The 16,248-nt window shown below is 38.8% G+C and overlaps 1 long non-coding RNA gene across 3 annotated transcripts in view; it reads left to right on the top strand.

Annotated features, from left to right (window-relative positions):
• Window positions 1–16,248, top strand: part of LOC140532605 (uncharacterized) — a 115,949-nt gene that overhangs the window by 87,321 nt on the left and 12,380 nt on the right. For all 3 annotated transcript variants that reach the window (XR_011976595.1, XR_011976594.1, XR_011976596.1), the window contains one exon: window positions 5,444–5,562. This is a non-coding gene — a long non-coding RNA (uncharacterized lncRNA). The remainder of the gene's footprint in view (window positions 1–5,443; window positions 5,563–16,248) is intronic.

The following is a 16,248-nucleotide window of genomic DNA, read 5'->3' on the forward strand; positions in this document are numbered from 1 at the left end:
TCTCTGTCTTTGTCTTTGTTTGTCTCTGTCTCTCTCTCTGTCTCTGTCTCTGTCTCTGTCTCTGTCTCTCTCTCTCTCTCTCTCTCTCTCTCTCTTTCCAATTTAACTGGTCTCTCTCTTGTTCCTCCAACAAGACACTTTTAGTTCTGGACATTTTCTCTGCTTGTTTCCTATGGCTGGAATGCTCTCCCTCCTCTTTGCTTCCTTACTTCCTTTGAATCTCAGCTAAAATCCCACCTTCTACAAGAAGTCTTCCCTGATCCCTCTTAATTCTATTGCCTTCCTCTGTTAACTCTTTCCTATTTATCCTATAAAGAGCTTGTTTTGACATGGTTGTCCGCTTGTCTCCCCAGTTAGCCTGTGAGCTCTGGGAGAGGAGGGGTCATCTTTTGTCTTTCTTTGTATCCCCAGCACTTAGCACTGTGCCTGGCAGATAAGAAGCCCTTGACAAATGCTTGTAGACTGACTGATTCCTGGGCAGAGCCATTAACTAACAGTTTTTGTACCTGGGTCAAGCCACAGAAAATATGACTTCATAATAGTGGGAGTGGGGAGTGGGGAAGAGATGTAGCAGTGGACTCCCAGAAGATGGGGGGGAGGAAGGTTTGGGCAGCAGAGTTGGGCTGGGATGGAAGCCAATGTAAGGTTGAGGAGAGGAAACCATCTGGTGGCTTCCTATTTTAATTAATTATTCTAACTAATTAGGTGCTAAGTTCAGTTGTTTCTACCCTGTTGAAGGAATCTAAGTGCTGTCAGAGGCTATTCTAAATTCCAGAGCCCTAGTTTAGACTCTGTTTGTATGGTTTTAAGGGGCCAGGGAAATTAGAAGGTGCAGGAAAGGGGTGTTCAGGGAACATTCTGGCTGGAGCAGAGAGTATGTGCAAAGGAAACCCTCCAGGGACAGAGCTGATCCAAAGAGAATCAACCATGGACTTCATTGAGTGAATAGTGACAGAGAATGGGGTCATAGGTTTCACTCCTTTGTTTGTTACAGGAACGGTGTGTCCTCAACTCATGTGGCAACATTTAGTCCAAGATCCTCCCCATTATCCAAATGCAGATTAGTTCCTGGTATCTTCCAGGGCTGGGTGTGTGCAGCCCAAGGGTTTTGGCCATGACTACAATTATAAGTGGACTGCAAAGTATGCGCACTCTCTTTTGGACACTGCTAAAGACTGGCATACCACATCCTTGCCATTTGAATGACTGATGACTTAGCTGGGACTCCTGACTGTTGGGTGGAAAGCCATCTGGGCTCATCTTCAGGTTGGCAAAAACAGGAACTTGGTTTTACTCCTGACTCTCTAGAAGCCTCAGCCAGTTTGAATTAGCCTCTTAGCTCCTCTTGTGAGCAACCTTTTTAAAAGAAATCCCCATCAACGTGTATCCATTTTCAGAGAACATCTTGCCCTGTTGAAATGGGCAGAGGGATTCATTTCATGACATCAATTTATTCCTTCCTGTAAATCCTAATTAATAGTCAATAAATATCTATTAAGCACCTACTAAGTGTCTGACACTGTGTTAAGGAATGGGGATACAAAGAAAGATAAAAAAAGAATCTCCGTTCCTGCCTTCAAAGAGGGCACAGTCCAACAAGGAGACAACATGAAATGATGATGTACACACAACAGGATAAATAGGAATTAATCAGCAGAGGGAGGGCATTGGAATTAAGAAGGTCATTAAAGAAAAGGATTTCCCCAGAGATACGTGATCAGGTTTCTATTAGTGTAAGACCATTCCTTACTCACCTCTAAAATCATTTCAGTACCTTGCACAGAGTAGGGGCTTGGCAAATTGCCAAGTCAGATTTAATCCTTTGCTTTTTGCTTGTTCATTTTATTTCTTTTATTCAGCATTTTATTTTCCCCAAGTATATGTGAAAACAGTTTTTAATATTCATTTTTAAAAGTCAGATTTCATTCTAAAGGGGAAGGGTCTCATTTTACTGGGGTTGGCAAAACTGCTTCCAGTTTCAATAGTTTTTCCTTCTTTGAGATAATGAGATGGAGACAGGGAGAGAAGCTTGAACTAACCCTAAATTAACCCCCTGCAAGGAGACAAGGATTTTTTTCAGCGGCAGCCAGATGGATTTGCCATCTGTTACCCAGCTCAGTATTGAATCCTGGGAGGGAAAACTGGGGAGAACCCTGTTTCTGGAACTCTGCTCCTGTTCTTTTTTTACCTGGATGACCTCTCCAGCCCTCTTACCTCTCAAGTACATACTCTGGGATCCAGTAACACGGCCCTCCTAGCTGTTTCTCAGACAAGACACTCCATCTCCCATCTCCCCTGCTTTTCACTGACAAGGAGAACAAGTCAGTTGAAGTCCTTTGAAAGTGTGTAGTTAAGCAAACCAGAGAGACAGAGACAGAAAGAAAAAGGCAGACAGAAACAACTCAGAGAGACAAACACAGAGGGACAGAAAGAAGAGCAGAGAGACAGAAAGAGCTTAGAGAGAGACAGAGAAAGACAGACAGAAAGAGAAGCAAAGACAGAGCGACAGAAAGATAAACAGATGGAGGGAGGCATATCTGGTCAGTCACAGACTGCAAAAAACCGTAGAAGAGGCCATGTTAGAGAGTGATGACCAAGGACACCTTTCAGGAGCGTCCTAGAACTACAGAGGGAAAGAAACCTGCTTATTTGTCTGTAAATGCCTGAGAATCCCTTTGGGCCTTAGGAAGAGTTCATTGGAAGACTTCTCTTTGTTTTCCAAGTGTTTTGTTTTGTTTGGGGTTTCTGTTTAGTTTTCTTTAGACTCTTAGGAAATCTTAATTCTTAATTAATACTTAATTCTTCTTAATACTGTGGACTGTGTTAACACTTAATGCTATGAACTATGAACTTAATACTATGAATTGAGCTTTCAAGTGAGGAGTTGGTTTCAGTTTATGTAGCCCAAACATGGATATATTTTCCCAGGCTTCTTGCAAGGGGGCCATGTGCCAGAGAAGTAAAGAATTCCCCCAGATGTGCCCAGATCTTTCATGTCCCAAGTCTCTGACATAGACTTAGGTTCCCTGTGTATAATGACCTCTGGAATCCTGTCCTATCTCCTCCACTTGGGTGAGAGCTCTCTGAAGGCCAGGATCATGTCTTATTCATGATAAATATTGGTTGAATTTCAATTCAAGTTATTGATTTCAGGGGAGAGAGGGAAGCTGGCTCTAGACCAAGGAGACTGATGAAGTAATAGCAGTAACATGCTTTTTTACTGCCTTAAAATGATGAAGTAGTAGTGTAAGAAGAGGCAGTAAAACCTCAGAGATATGGAGACTCCCCGGTTTCCTTGTTTATATGAAATCTCTTCTATGGTTCTTTTCAGCCAGGCCTCAATTATTTTCCTCCTTGAATCATATCTCACAGCCAGCCTCTCCTTATTTCCCAGCTCCAGAGGGGCCAGGGTGTAAAATTCAAGAAACTGGCAAGAGCATCCATCCTTAGTGCAGATTTTCAAAGTCCCTGGCTCTTTATTATAGACACATTGAGGAAAAGTTGCCAAAGATCATCTGGGGAACATTAAAGTTGGGGAGATTTTTCTGCTTGTTGCTACAACAGTGAAGTCACTAAGGAAACAGCCCCTCTCCCCACTTGAACCAGTAAAGCACCTCCCCTCCTCCCCAAGTCTGGGCCAGTCACTGATAAGCCTAAAATTGCTACCATCCTTCTTCACACCATCCCTAAGAGATGCCAGGTGCTCACCAAGCCTGTTCCAGTCAGCAAAGAGAGACTTCCAGAGAGTTTCAGGGAAGTCAAGTCATGGATGGGCAAACCCACTCTTTTTTCCCCCCTTCAAAAATTTTTGTCTTTTAATTTTTTAATTAACAAAAATCTATCTTCTCTCCCCTCCCTCCCCCATTGTCTCTTCCCCACATTGGAAAAAAAAAAAGGAAGAAACCTAATAAATATGCGTAGTCACACAAAATAAATTCTCCCATAGGCCATATCCAAAAATTATATGTATTATTCTGCATATTTAGCCCATCACCTCTCTGGCTGAAGGTGGAGAGCACACTTCATCATCAGTCCTTTGGGATCATGATTGGTCAATGTTCTTAAGTCTTTCAAAGTGGTTGGGTAAATCTGCTCTTTCAGAGTCTTAAATCTCTGAGCCAATTCTCCTCTCTAACCCCCTTCCTAATAAAGTTGTGTTTATGAAAACTTCCAGTGTCAAGTCTCATTAGAAAAGCTTTTCTATTATGCAGAGATCATTACAAACTCCACTAGTCTTTGCCAGGAAGATAATGGTTACAACTTGTTAATGGTACCACAAAGGAAAAAATCAACAACATTTTTTTTAAAAAAGAATTTTGAATCAGTCTTTTCAATTCCTGGCAGCAGTTTCTCCTCTCAGTTTGGCTGTTTGAAATCTATGATTCTGAAAGAATATTTTTCAATCCTTCTGCTTCATCTATTTTTTTCCTCTCACCTCCGGTTTGGTTACTTGCAATTTTCTTCTATTTCCCCCTTAGGCTGAACTTTCTAATAATTGGTCGCCACTGATTTTCCCAGTCCCCTATTCCCTCTTTCCCCTTCAACTCCAAGCTTGCCCCAAATCCACATGCTGCCAAGCTGCCTGTGAATGGAAAAAAACCACCAGCCCTACATTTTCGGCTTTCTAAAATTGTTCCATTGTCTCCTTCACTCTGAGATAATTCAGATGACCTTGCCTGGAATCGTCAGCCTTGGCAGGCACCTTGTTTACAATAATGGTCCCTAAGGGTGGACAGTGGCTCTGTTCCTGGGATGATGATGTTATGAGATTGGGAAACTCTTCTTAAAACAATGTTGCAAACACAAAGTTCCTAAAATATTTGTTTTTAAATAGATCTTCACGTAAACATAAGAACCACTTCTAAAGCAGCTGCTCTTCCCTGACCGGTCAGGAAGGATATTCACAGACCAAAGGGGCCCCCTTTGTCGTGCTCAGATCTTATATGAATTGATTTTTATAGACTCTTAGGACGACAGACATGGAATGGACATCAGACATCATCTAGTTCAAATCCACCATTTTACAGAGGGGGAAACTGTGGCTCCGAGAGAGGGAAGTGACTTGACCAGCATCCCAGAGCCAATTGGTGGCAGAGATGGCATTTGGCAGATGATTTTAAAGCCAATAATCTTTCCATTCTTCCATGATCTCTCCCTCTACTAGCTTACTAAAATTCATAGTTATCTTTTAGAAAACCGTGCACACTCATGCTGACTTGAGAAGGAGTCATTTCCTTTTTTAAAAAGGAGCCATAGGTTGAAACCTGTCTTAGTTTGGGACTCTGCTCTTTATGTATGGGCAACAGCCATTGTTATGTATGGGCAACAACAGCCTGGAGGCAAAGCAGCAGAAGTTTCGAGGTCTTCTCATTGAGTGATAAATTTTCCTTATGAGATTTAGTCTCTGCTTGTTCACTCATTTTTTTTCTTTCCTTTTCTCTAGGTTTGGGCTCTCTGGAGTAGGCGTGACTTGTCCTGAAATCTCATTGATCTCATATCAACATATTCAGAATTGATTACACACAATATCTTGAGTTACTACAATCATGGAACTTCTGAGTGGTAAGGGACCTCAGACAGCATCTAGTTCAAGTAGTAACTGAGCCGAGAGATCCATGCACAGCATCCCTGACCCATGCTCATATAGTTTCTATTTAAAGACCTCTAAGTGATGGGGAAATCATCACTCCCAAGGTGACTGGATAGTTCTAATGGTTAATACTGTTTTCTCTGATATTAAGCTAAAACTAGCCTCTCTGTAGCTTCTACCCTTTGCTCTTATGTCTGCTTTCTGGGGACAACAAAATACATCTAATCCCTCTTCCCTGTGGCAGTCTTTCCAATATTTGATGATAGCTATCATCCCTCCACCTCTAATTCTACTTTTCTAAACATCTCTTGTTCCTTCAGCTGCTTTATATGTAGCTTGACTTCAAATCACTTCACTATTGTGGTCATCCTATTCTGGATACCATCCATTTCACTGATATCTTTCTGAAAATGTAACACCCAGTACTGAACACAAAATTCCAAATTTGGTCTGAGAAGTATAGAATTCAATGGGACCATTGCCTCTATCATGTGGGATATTATTCAGCCTGCAATCAAATTTCCTTTTTTTGCCTGTCTCATTATACTGTTAACATTAAACTTATAAACCACTCAAATTCCCACATCATTTTCCCATGAACTATCGGTTGTCTAGCCATATCTCCCCTATTTTGTATTTGTATGACTGGGTCTTGTTTTGTTTTGGTTTTTTTTGAGCGTGACTTTATGGGCTCAGTTCCAGACTTTATGCCTGTCATCTGAGGACATATTCAAAGAGGTTGGTCACAGCATCTCTCAAAGACCAGATCTATTAAGGTCTAGCTGGGTGTCAGTCTGTGTAAGTGGAAGAAGAATCACAGCACCTTGAAGTATTGAAAACAGGACTTCAAAGTGAATCCTATGAGATTTCATCCATTGGGATTCAGCCCATAACTCTAGCCTTTTGAGAACTTTTTGGATCCCAATTAGGACATCATACAGGCATGGTCTTTAATGATACTTTTTGTTTAATAATTTGACAAGTAGAAATCTTCCTTGTTTAACTAAATAACAGAGAAACATTGAACTGTCCAGTGAATATTAGCAGTCATAGCATCACGGTGAGCAGAGCTTCCAAGTTCTAGAGAGTTATGTAAATAAAGAAGGCTAGTTCTCTCTATACCTTCCCAACCATTCCTTTTCAGTCAACAATCCTGACCCAGGAACTCATACTGGTAAACATCTTGTAAGTCTTCAAGGTACTTACTGATGTCAATTCTGTTTTTGACAGCTGTTAGCACAGTCAGGGAGGCAGGGCACTTGACTGCTTAATAAATGCTTGTTGATTGATTAATTGATTGGCTATGAAAACAGGCAGGCTGGAGTTGTTGTCAATAGTCCAAATGTAGTCATCAGAGCTTCTTCCAAGCTGAAGCTACCCATAAAAGTAGATGGGCCAAGCCTCCCAGCAGATGATACCTCAGCTATCAGAACTGGCCCATATGCTGTAATTGTAGAACTTTGTATAGTGACAGGAGGAAGAACCAGGTGAAGTGCTGTTATAATACCAGTTTTACAGATAAGGAAACCAAGACAGACAGAGGTTAAATAACTTGCAAAAGGGTCACACAACTACTGTCTGAGACCAAAGCTTTTGTACAAACAAAACCAATGCGACCAAGATTAGAAGAAAAGCAGAAGACCGGAAACACCCTTTATAGCAAGTATCTCTGATAAAAGCCTTATTTCTCAAATATGTAGAGAACTGAGTCAAATTTATAAGAACGTAAGCCATTCCCCAGTTGACAAATGGTCAACAGATATGAACAGGCAGTTTTCAGATAAAGAAATCTAAGCTATCTATAGGCATATGAAGAAGTGCTTTGAATCACTTTTGATTAGATAAATGCAAATTAAAACAACCCTGAAGTGCCACCTCATACCTATCAGATTGGTTAATATGAGAAAAAAAAGGAAAACAATAAGTGTTGGAGAGGAAATTGAAGTACCAATGCATTGTTGATGGAGATGTAACTGATACAGCCATTCTGGAAAGCAATTTGGAACTATGTCCAAAAGGCAACCGTGTTGTATGTACCTTTTGATTCAGCAATACCATTGCTAGGTCTGTATTCACAAAAGATCATAAAAAAAGGAAAGGGACCTACATGTGCAAAAATATACATAGCAGCCCTTTTTGTGGTGGAAAAATATTGGAAACTGAGGGGATGCCCATCACTTGGGGAATGGCTGCACAAGCTGTGGCATATGAATGTAATGGAATACTATTGTGCAAAAAGAAATGGTGAACACGTAGATTTCAGAAAAGCCTGGAAAGACTTTATTTATAAACTGATGCAAAATGGAATGAGCAGAACCAGGAAAATATTGTACACAATATCATCAACTATGAATAACTCAGTTCTCCTTAGCAACACAATGATCCAAGACAAGTACAAAGGACTTACAAAGGAAAATGCTATCCATATCCAGATAAAGAACTGATGAACTCTGAATGCAGATTGAAACATATTTTTTTACTTTATTCCTTTTCATGTTTTTTTCTCTTTTGATCTGTTTCTTCTTTCACAACTATGACTAAAATGGAAATGTTTTACATGATAGCACATGTATAATCTATATCAAATAGTCTACCATTTTCGGAAGAGGGGAGGGTAGAAGGGAGGAAAATTTGGAACTCAAACTCTTGTAAAAATGAATGCTAAAAATTGTCTTGACATATAATTGTGGGGGGAATACTATTTTTAAAAACCCAACAGCTAAATACGGTTAACTGTTAGGTAATCAGAGTTTTGTAAGCAGCATTCAACATTCATCTCATTAGGCTGTACTGGAATGATGGGGAGAGCACAGCTGTTTTCACTAGTCATTCTGATTTCAAGGAGATATAGAATGTGAAGATGAAGAGTCCTTTCTAAACAGTTGTTTGGACCTTGAGGCTACAGCTATGTGACACTCAATAAGGTCCCTGAAAGGAAGTACTTCCCAAATCAGAAGTAATCTTCCCATCCTCTGAACTCCTGCTAACACACATTTCCCACATTCTTCGTTGTTCAGTTACTGTGATCTGGTAGGAGGTGGGATTTTAACATAGTGGAATTGATTGACTTTCTTAGACTAACATTCCAGAATTTATACATCCAAGGTATTGTCAACTTTGATGTAGTCCCCTCTACAAATGCATTGTGTCCTCTTTTATTTATTTAACTTATTGAGATTTATTATTTGTGGATGGGTCAGGGAGAACAGACAATGTGATCTCTATCACTCATCAGGTGCTATCAGAACTATAGAGAGAAGAAAAGTTCATGGTCAAACAAAGGATAGAGAGAGGATTAAAAAAGATAAAATTGATAATCTGATTACATAAATTAAAAATATTTTGACATATGACATAATAAATATTAAATGCCTACTATGAGACAGGCACTGTGCGAAGTAGAAAGCATACAAATAAGAAAAAGAAAGATAATCCCTGCCTTTTGGGGGGGAGGGGAGACCAGTATACAAAACAAAGCTGAAAAGAGGGGGAGAGGATGCAGACTGTCAGAGGGTACTGGTAGGTGGGGGCGTAATGAAAAGATGGCTGGGATTTTGAAACTTCTATGAAGAGAGGGCATGGGAGGAGATTTTTGCTCTGCCCGCCAGCCCAAATCCAAGGATTTATTTTGCACAAGCAAATCCAATAAAGCTAAGATTAAAAGAATAACAATTAACTGGGGGAAAAATATTTGTGGTAAGTTTCTCTGATAAAGGCCTTATTTCTAAGATGACAGACAGATAGAAAGATAGATAGATAGAAAGAAAGATAGATAGATAGATAGATGACAGATAGGTAGGTAGGTAGGTAGATAGGTAGGTAGATAGATAGATGGATGGATAGATAGATGGATAGATATAGATGTACTGATTCAAATTTGTAAGAGTAAGAGCCATTCCCCAATTAATAAATGGTCTAAGGATATGTATGAATGGGCAGTTCTCAAGGGAAAAAGTTCAAGCTAACTATAGCCATATGAAAAAAATACTCCAAATCACTAGTAATTAGAGATACACACATTAAAGCAATTCTGAGATTCTACTTCACATCCATCTGCTTGGCAAAAATGAAAAAAAAAGGAAAATGATAAATATTGGAGGGGCTGTGGGAAAGCAGACACATTGATGGTGATGGACCTGTGAATGGGTACACTCTTTCTAGAAAGCAAATTAGAATTATACACAAAAAGTTACTCAACTGTATATCTTCTTTTCCTAGTAATTTCACTGCTTTGCCTCTACCCAAAAGAGATTTTAAAAATAGGAAAAAATCTTATACATATAAAACAATTTATAGCAACTCTTTTTGTAAAGGCAAAAACACTAGAAACTAAAGAGATGCCTGTCAATTAAGGAATGGCAGAACAAGTTGTGGCACAGAAATGTTATGGAATACTATTGAGCTGTAAGAAATAAGGAAATAGATTATTTTTTAAAATGCAAAGATGTATCAAGTGATATAAGCAGAAGCAGAAAAGCTTACACTATAACATATTGATATTATATGTTATATGATGTTATATGAAGAATGAATTATTTTGAGGACTTTTGTAAACGGATAAAGAATGAAATCAGCAGAACCAGAACAATTTATACTAGAACAACACTTGTAAAGACAAACAGCTTGGAAAGCTGTAAATCCATACGTTGACCATTCATGATTCCAGATGATGTAGCATTCTCTCCACCTCCTGAAAGAAAGGTTTAGAGAGGATGGATTTAGGGTGCAGAACGTATTATCTCTTTTTGTATATGTTCAATGAGGGATTTGTTTTCCTTGACTATGCACATTTGTCACAAAGAATTGGTTTTCTTTTCTTTATTTTCTCTCCATAGAGTGGGAAATGGAATGGAGAGAAAATAGCCTTTTGTTCATTAAAAAAAAACTTTAAAAAATAGAGAGGTGGGCGGGTGCTTTGTATGTGGAATGTGGCATGGGTTTTTAGATGAGGTCTCTGGATTGTTAGTTTTATTCATTTTACTTTCTTACGACAGCTCTCATGGAATGGGAGTGATCCAGAAGTATTTGTAATGTAAAAACAAAAGACGTCAATAAGACTTTTTTTGTTTCATTTTGAGCCCATTTATTTCCCCTTGATGACAGGATATCAGTATCCAAATTCCATGGAGAGTTTTGGATGGAAATGGGCCAGAAAAGGAGCACACCCAGAGAGAGTAAATTTACAGTTTCTAAAGCCAAGAATAAGAGTGCTCAAGGCTGACCATAGACAGTGATTTCCCTGATCCCCCTTTCTTCTAGAAGGCTCTTTCATATAACAAAAGGTCATGTGCTGAAATGGGGGTGGAGTAGCCTGGGATGTGGAGCTTAAAGGGAAGGAAGAGATGGACACATCTCTAGAAGACTCCTTAAGGTAGAAATCTCCATTGTTTCCAAGGTTCAAGTCCCGATGGAATATCCCTGCCAACAAGGTCAAGACTAAAGATCTCATGGGGTGATTACGTCAACTGATAGCTGGGAGACATTGTCCTCTCTTCCCATCTTAGCCCAGGAGAAGATGGAGAAAAGCTTTGATGGGATCTGCGACTGGACTATATGAATTCTTGGAACTTTCCACAGAGAGAGGGAGATATGGGGGCTTAAGGGGGAAGCTCTTCTCTCTTGGGAAGCAGAAACAACAAGGCGAGAGAGTTTGGTTTGGTTTGGTTTGTCAAGTCCCTTACTTTTGGATATGAGCACCACCCCACCCCTCTGTCCAATCAGTGGTCAAGTCCTGTTGATTTTACCTTTGTAGCATCTGTCATATTTATCCTCTTCTCTTCTCTGACACCACCACCACTCTGTGTAGACCCTCATCATCTCATGCTTTGATGAATGCAGTGGGTGCTGGGGGTTCTGCCTGCCTTAAGTCTCTCCCCACTCCAGTCATTTTGCCACCAAAATGATTTTCCCAAAGTGCAGGTCTGACTCCGTATCCCTCTCTCTACTCAGTAAACTCCAGTGGTTCCTTATCTCCTCCAGGATCAAATACAAAATGCTTCGCTTGGCATTCAAAGCCCTTCTTAACAGACTCCCTCCTGCCTTTCCAGTCTTCTTACAGCTTCTATCTTCCACATACTCTGTGATTCAGTGACATTGGCCTCCTGGTTATTCTTTGCACATGACTCTCCATTCCCAAACTCTGACAAGCATTTTCATTGGTCTTTCCCCAAGCCTGGAATGCTCTCCCTCCTCATCTCTACCTCCTGCCTTTCTTATCTTCCTTCAAGGCTCAGTGAAGTCTCCTTTTCTGCTAGAAGCTTTTCCCAGTCCTCTTTAGTCTTAGCGTCTTCCCACTGGGATTAGCCCCATTTATCCTGTCTGCATCATGTTTATACATAGCTCTTGCATGTTGTCTCTTCCACTAGACCAGGTGCTCCTTGGGAGCCAGAACTCTCTTTTGTCTTTCTTTGTATCCAGAAGACTTGGCACAGGATCTGGCACATAGTAGGTGCTTAATAAATGCTTGTCGACTGACTGACTCACTGTGGACATATTACTCTTGCTTTGGAGAGTACAAAGACATTTAAAACATAATTCCATCCCTTGAGAAGTTTGTAACCTAATTGACATGTAATGATAAGATTAGTGCATGAGATAGGTACAAACCAATCATTATGGAAAGTCCACACAAAAAATATGCAATAAGTTATATTATATACTATATTATTATATTGCATTATGTATATTCTGTGTAAGTTCATATTATATCTTATAATATGCAATTCTCTAGAAAGGAATTGAGTCCAGACCAAGACGGTTCTTGAATAGAAAGAGAAAGGAAAGTTTAATGATTAAAAAAATAATCTAATCACCCCTTCATTATGGAGAGTGGCTATTTTACCATTTTTCTAAAGTATAATAAAAACTGTCAAGCAGAAATATGCCAATTTGGTATTTTGGTGCCAAGTGGAAATGAAGAAATAGATGGATTTTCTCATTAGAAAACTTCGGCTGCCAAAATTTCCTAATCTTTCATGTTGTTTTGTTGTTTAGTTCTGCATTATTTTTTTAAAAGCCTTTTAAGGGTTGATTTAACTGTTGGGTCATTTTTTTAACTAATCAGTGCAGACTGTGGAGGGAAAGAAAACTGTCGAGAGAAGTATAACATGATTGAAAAGGTCCTGCGTTAGGAGTCAGCAAACCTGAGGTCTGGTCCTGGCTATGTTACTACTTAGCTGTGTGGCTGTAAACAAGGCACTTTGGCTCACTGCAAAATGAGAAAACTGGACTAGATGGTCCAGCCGGCATAATGAGGTCCCTTCGGGCGCCAAATTTCCATGACTTTGTAGATTAGGAAGTAAATATTGCCTATGTTTAAGATACTTAATGGATTGTATTTATTATAGAATAATTAGTGAGAGTCTGTACTCTGAAATGGAAACTATCGACACACCTTGCACTTTTGATTTCAAAGGATTTTTTCATCTAGCTTCTCATCATATCTTCCCACCAGTCTTGTGTAGGATTCTTTTTGTTATCCACATTTTACAGGTGGGTCGTCTGAATCATAAAGATTTTGTTGTTTTTGCTTTGTTACTCAGTGTTTCATAGTTAGTGTCTGAACCAAGTCTCCTGATTCTAATCCATCAACCTGGATGACACAAGGCACGTTAGTAACCAAATGTCAGTAACAATCAATCACTCACATTTTCATAAAACTTTAAAGTTTACAAAAGGTTTTCCTCAGAACCCTTCATGAATGTAAGTGTTATTATCCATCCCCGTTTTACAAGTGAGGAAACTGAGACTCACAAGAAACTTGTGATATATTTGGAAAACCAGAACATTTATGTTGTCAAGGATGTAGGATAGCAAGAGAAGAGGTGTGATAAGATAATGTATGTTTCAGTGCCAAATGAATATGTAGAGGGTACAGGGATTGGGGTAGGTGGGAAAAATCACCCATTCCCCCAGTAGTACCTTTCTCATCTTATTTTCAAGTTGATTTGTAGGACAACTAGGAGAATTATAGAGGCTGAAATGAATCCTTTCACAGCAGATCTACCAGTGCCTTTGCAACTTGGCTAAATAGAATTCACAGGATGACTTTAAGAGATGTAGACTCTCTACCTAGGTTAAAAGGAATTTTCAGATCTTAACTCCAATAAGTGTTTAGACTGCAACTCAGAAGAAAATAATTTTTAAAAGACAGACTTAAAAATGTCTGAAGGTGTCTCTAGCTAGCTGGCTAGGTGCAACTGGCTGGGGTATATTTGACAAAAGAGCTAACAGAGGAATTAGAGTTGAAAACCAGCAAGTGACAGCTCAGAGTTATAGCCATAAAGAGGCTACTTTATTTCTGAGGAGGGAGAAAACTACATACTGTATATATCTATCAAGCTAAATGCCGTAGAGAATAGTAGCTACAATCCAGAGGGTGGGGGTGGGGGTGGGGAAGAAAATAGCTGTAGAGATGCTCAACTAAATGTCATAGGATGTCTTAATCAAGATTAATGCTTTTCTAGAACCTGATTTTTTTCAGAAACATTATCAAAACAGCTGTTGTTTCTTCCAGATGTATTTAAAGGTCAAAAATAATACAGAAGTTCATTTCACTATTTTCCTTTTATCTTTTCATTGTGAGATCAAAATAGTGATTTTACTGTTTATGACCAGGACAGTGCTGAAAGATAACAGAATTTGGGGTGAATACAGCAACCAGCCTGCTTCTGGATGACTGAGGTTAAAACATACTTCCTTCCTTTCTACTAAAGACAACAATTCTTAACATATGATCAAGAAGGTCTCTGGGGAACCTTTTAAGGGTCTGTGATGTCAAAACTATTTTCATAATATTAGGATGGTTTAATTTCTAACATGATAACTTTCACTAAATACAACCCATATTTTTTTTTGAAAAAAACTCTTTGAGGGAGGATCCTCAATAGTTTGTAAGACTAGAAAGGGATCCTAAGACTAAAAAATGTGAGAATCAATGCAGTAAGAAATGGGGAACTACAAGAATTTTACATTTGCTAGTGGTTCTGATGACAGTTTTACAGAAGTACACTAGAACCAACTTGAACCAGCTCAAGCCAGTTCATTAAATTATCAAATTAAATTTATTATAATTATTAAATTTTAAGTGTGAGCCTTTATGTCTCAGAAATTGGCAAATACTACAAATTAGGGCTTGACATATTGTTTTGTTGATTTCTAGACTTAATAAGAGCAGCGAGGTGGTGCAGTGGACAGAGTGTGGGGCCTAGAGTCAGGAAGACTCACTTCCTGAGTTTGAATATGGCCTGACACTTACTAGCTGTGTGACCTTGGACAAGCCTCTTAATCCTGTTTGCCTCAGTTTCTTCATCTGTAAAAAACCTCTCCATTGTCTTTGCCAGACGGGATCACAGAGAGTTGGAAACAAATGAAATGACCAAATAACAGCAATAAATGAGAAAATGATGGAGAAAATGTTAATAATGCAGATTAAACTTTAAAATGTGTTAGGAGTTCATTTTTATTGGGAGAACCAGTTATTAAACATTAACTAACTAGTTTGTTTGTTTGTTTTTTGCTTAACTGTTTTTTAGAAAAAGAACTATGACAGTGAGAGAGAGAGTATAGTTACTTAATTGGGAAATGATGAACATGACAAAATAAAATGTTTCTGTATTAAATTTCCAAAATTAAATGTAAAAAAATACAAAGCAAAACAAATAAAATAATGGGCATTCTGCTTTATAATTGTCACAAAAAATACATAAAAATGAACAGCATTACATAATAAATGGAATGCTAGGCTTAGATTCTAGGGAACTTTTGTTAAAATCCAACCTCTGATACTTTTACTAGCTACATGGCCATGGGTAATTCATTTCACTTCTCTGAGCCTCAGTTTTCTCATCTGTAAAATGGGGATAATTATGCCTGCAGCATCTGCCTTACTGGGTTGTTCTAAGACTCAAATTTGACTTAATGGCTATACAATGCTATATAAGTGGCAGTTCTAATCATCTGCATTATTCATTAAAGATTAAGATTGTTCTTCCAAGTCTTACAGGGAGAGGCTTGGAAAAGAGCTAAGACAATCATTTTATTCTCCTTATTAAAGTAGCTACTCAGATTAAACACTGAGCTTAAAGAGCATGAGTGGTTTGCAGTTCTAACTCTTCTGTTTCCTTTATGAAAATATATCTTGTTTAAAATAGCATTAAGGCAGCAGATCCAAGGGGAAAGAAAGCTCATTGTGGGATCAAAGACTCTGGATGACCAGGATGGGGTCAGAGGAAATTCTGATAGTAATTTTCATAGAGTAGGTTAGATCTTCCAAGGGGGAGAGTAAACACAGAGATGTAGCACTCCCACTCCTACTCCCATTGGCAGGTTGGCTTTCTAGAGGGTCTATGTTTCTCCTCAGGGATCTAGAGGTGGGTTTTCTCTGATGCTATTTATTGCTCATGAGCTCCCATCAGGTGTATACCCTCCAATATCAAATAACCAGTTGATGTTGATTTACCTTTTCTAAGGGATATTTGCTGAACAAGCACAGAATTACACAAATATCCACTTTTCTTAAGTTGGGGCCACACTCTCCCCATTTAGCATAATTGGTATCTGGAAAAGTGGGTTCAAATTTAGAGCAAAAAGATAGGTATGAGTATATATACATATCTGTATATGTATATATGTGTATATATGTGTGTGTATATATATGG

This window comes from Notamacropus eugenii, chromosome 3 (genome assembly GCF_028372415.1).
Source record: "Notamacropus eugenii isolate mMacEug1 chromosome 3, mMacEug1.pri_v2, whole genome shotgun sequence".
Taxonomy (NCBI): Eukaryota; Metazoa; Chordata; class Mammalia; order Diprotodontia; family Macropodidae; genus Notamacropus; species Notamacropus eugenii.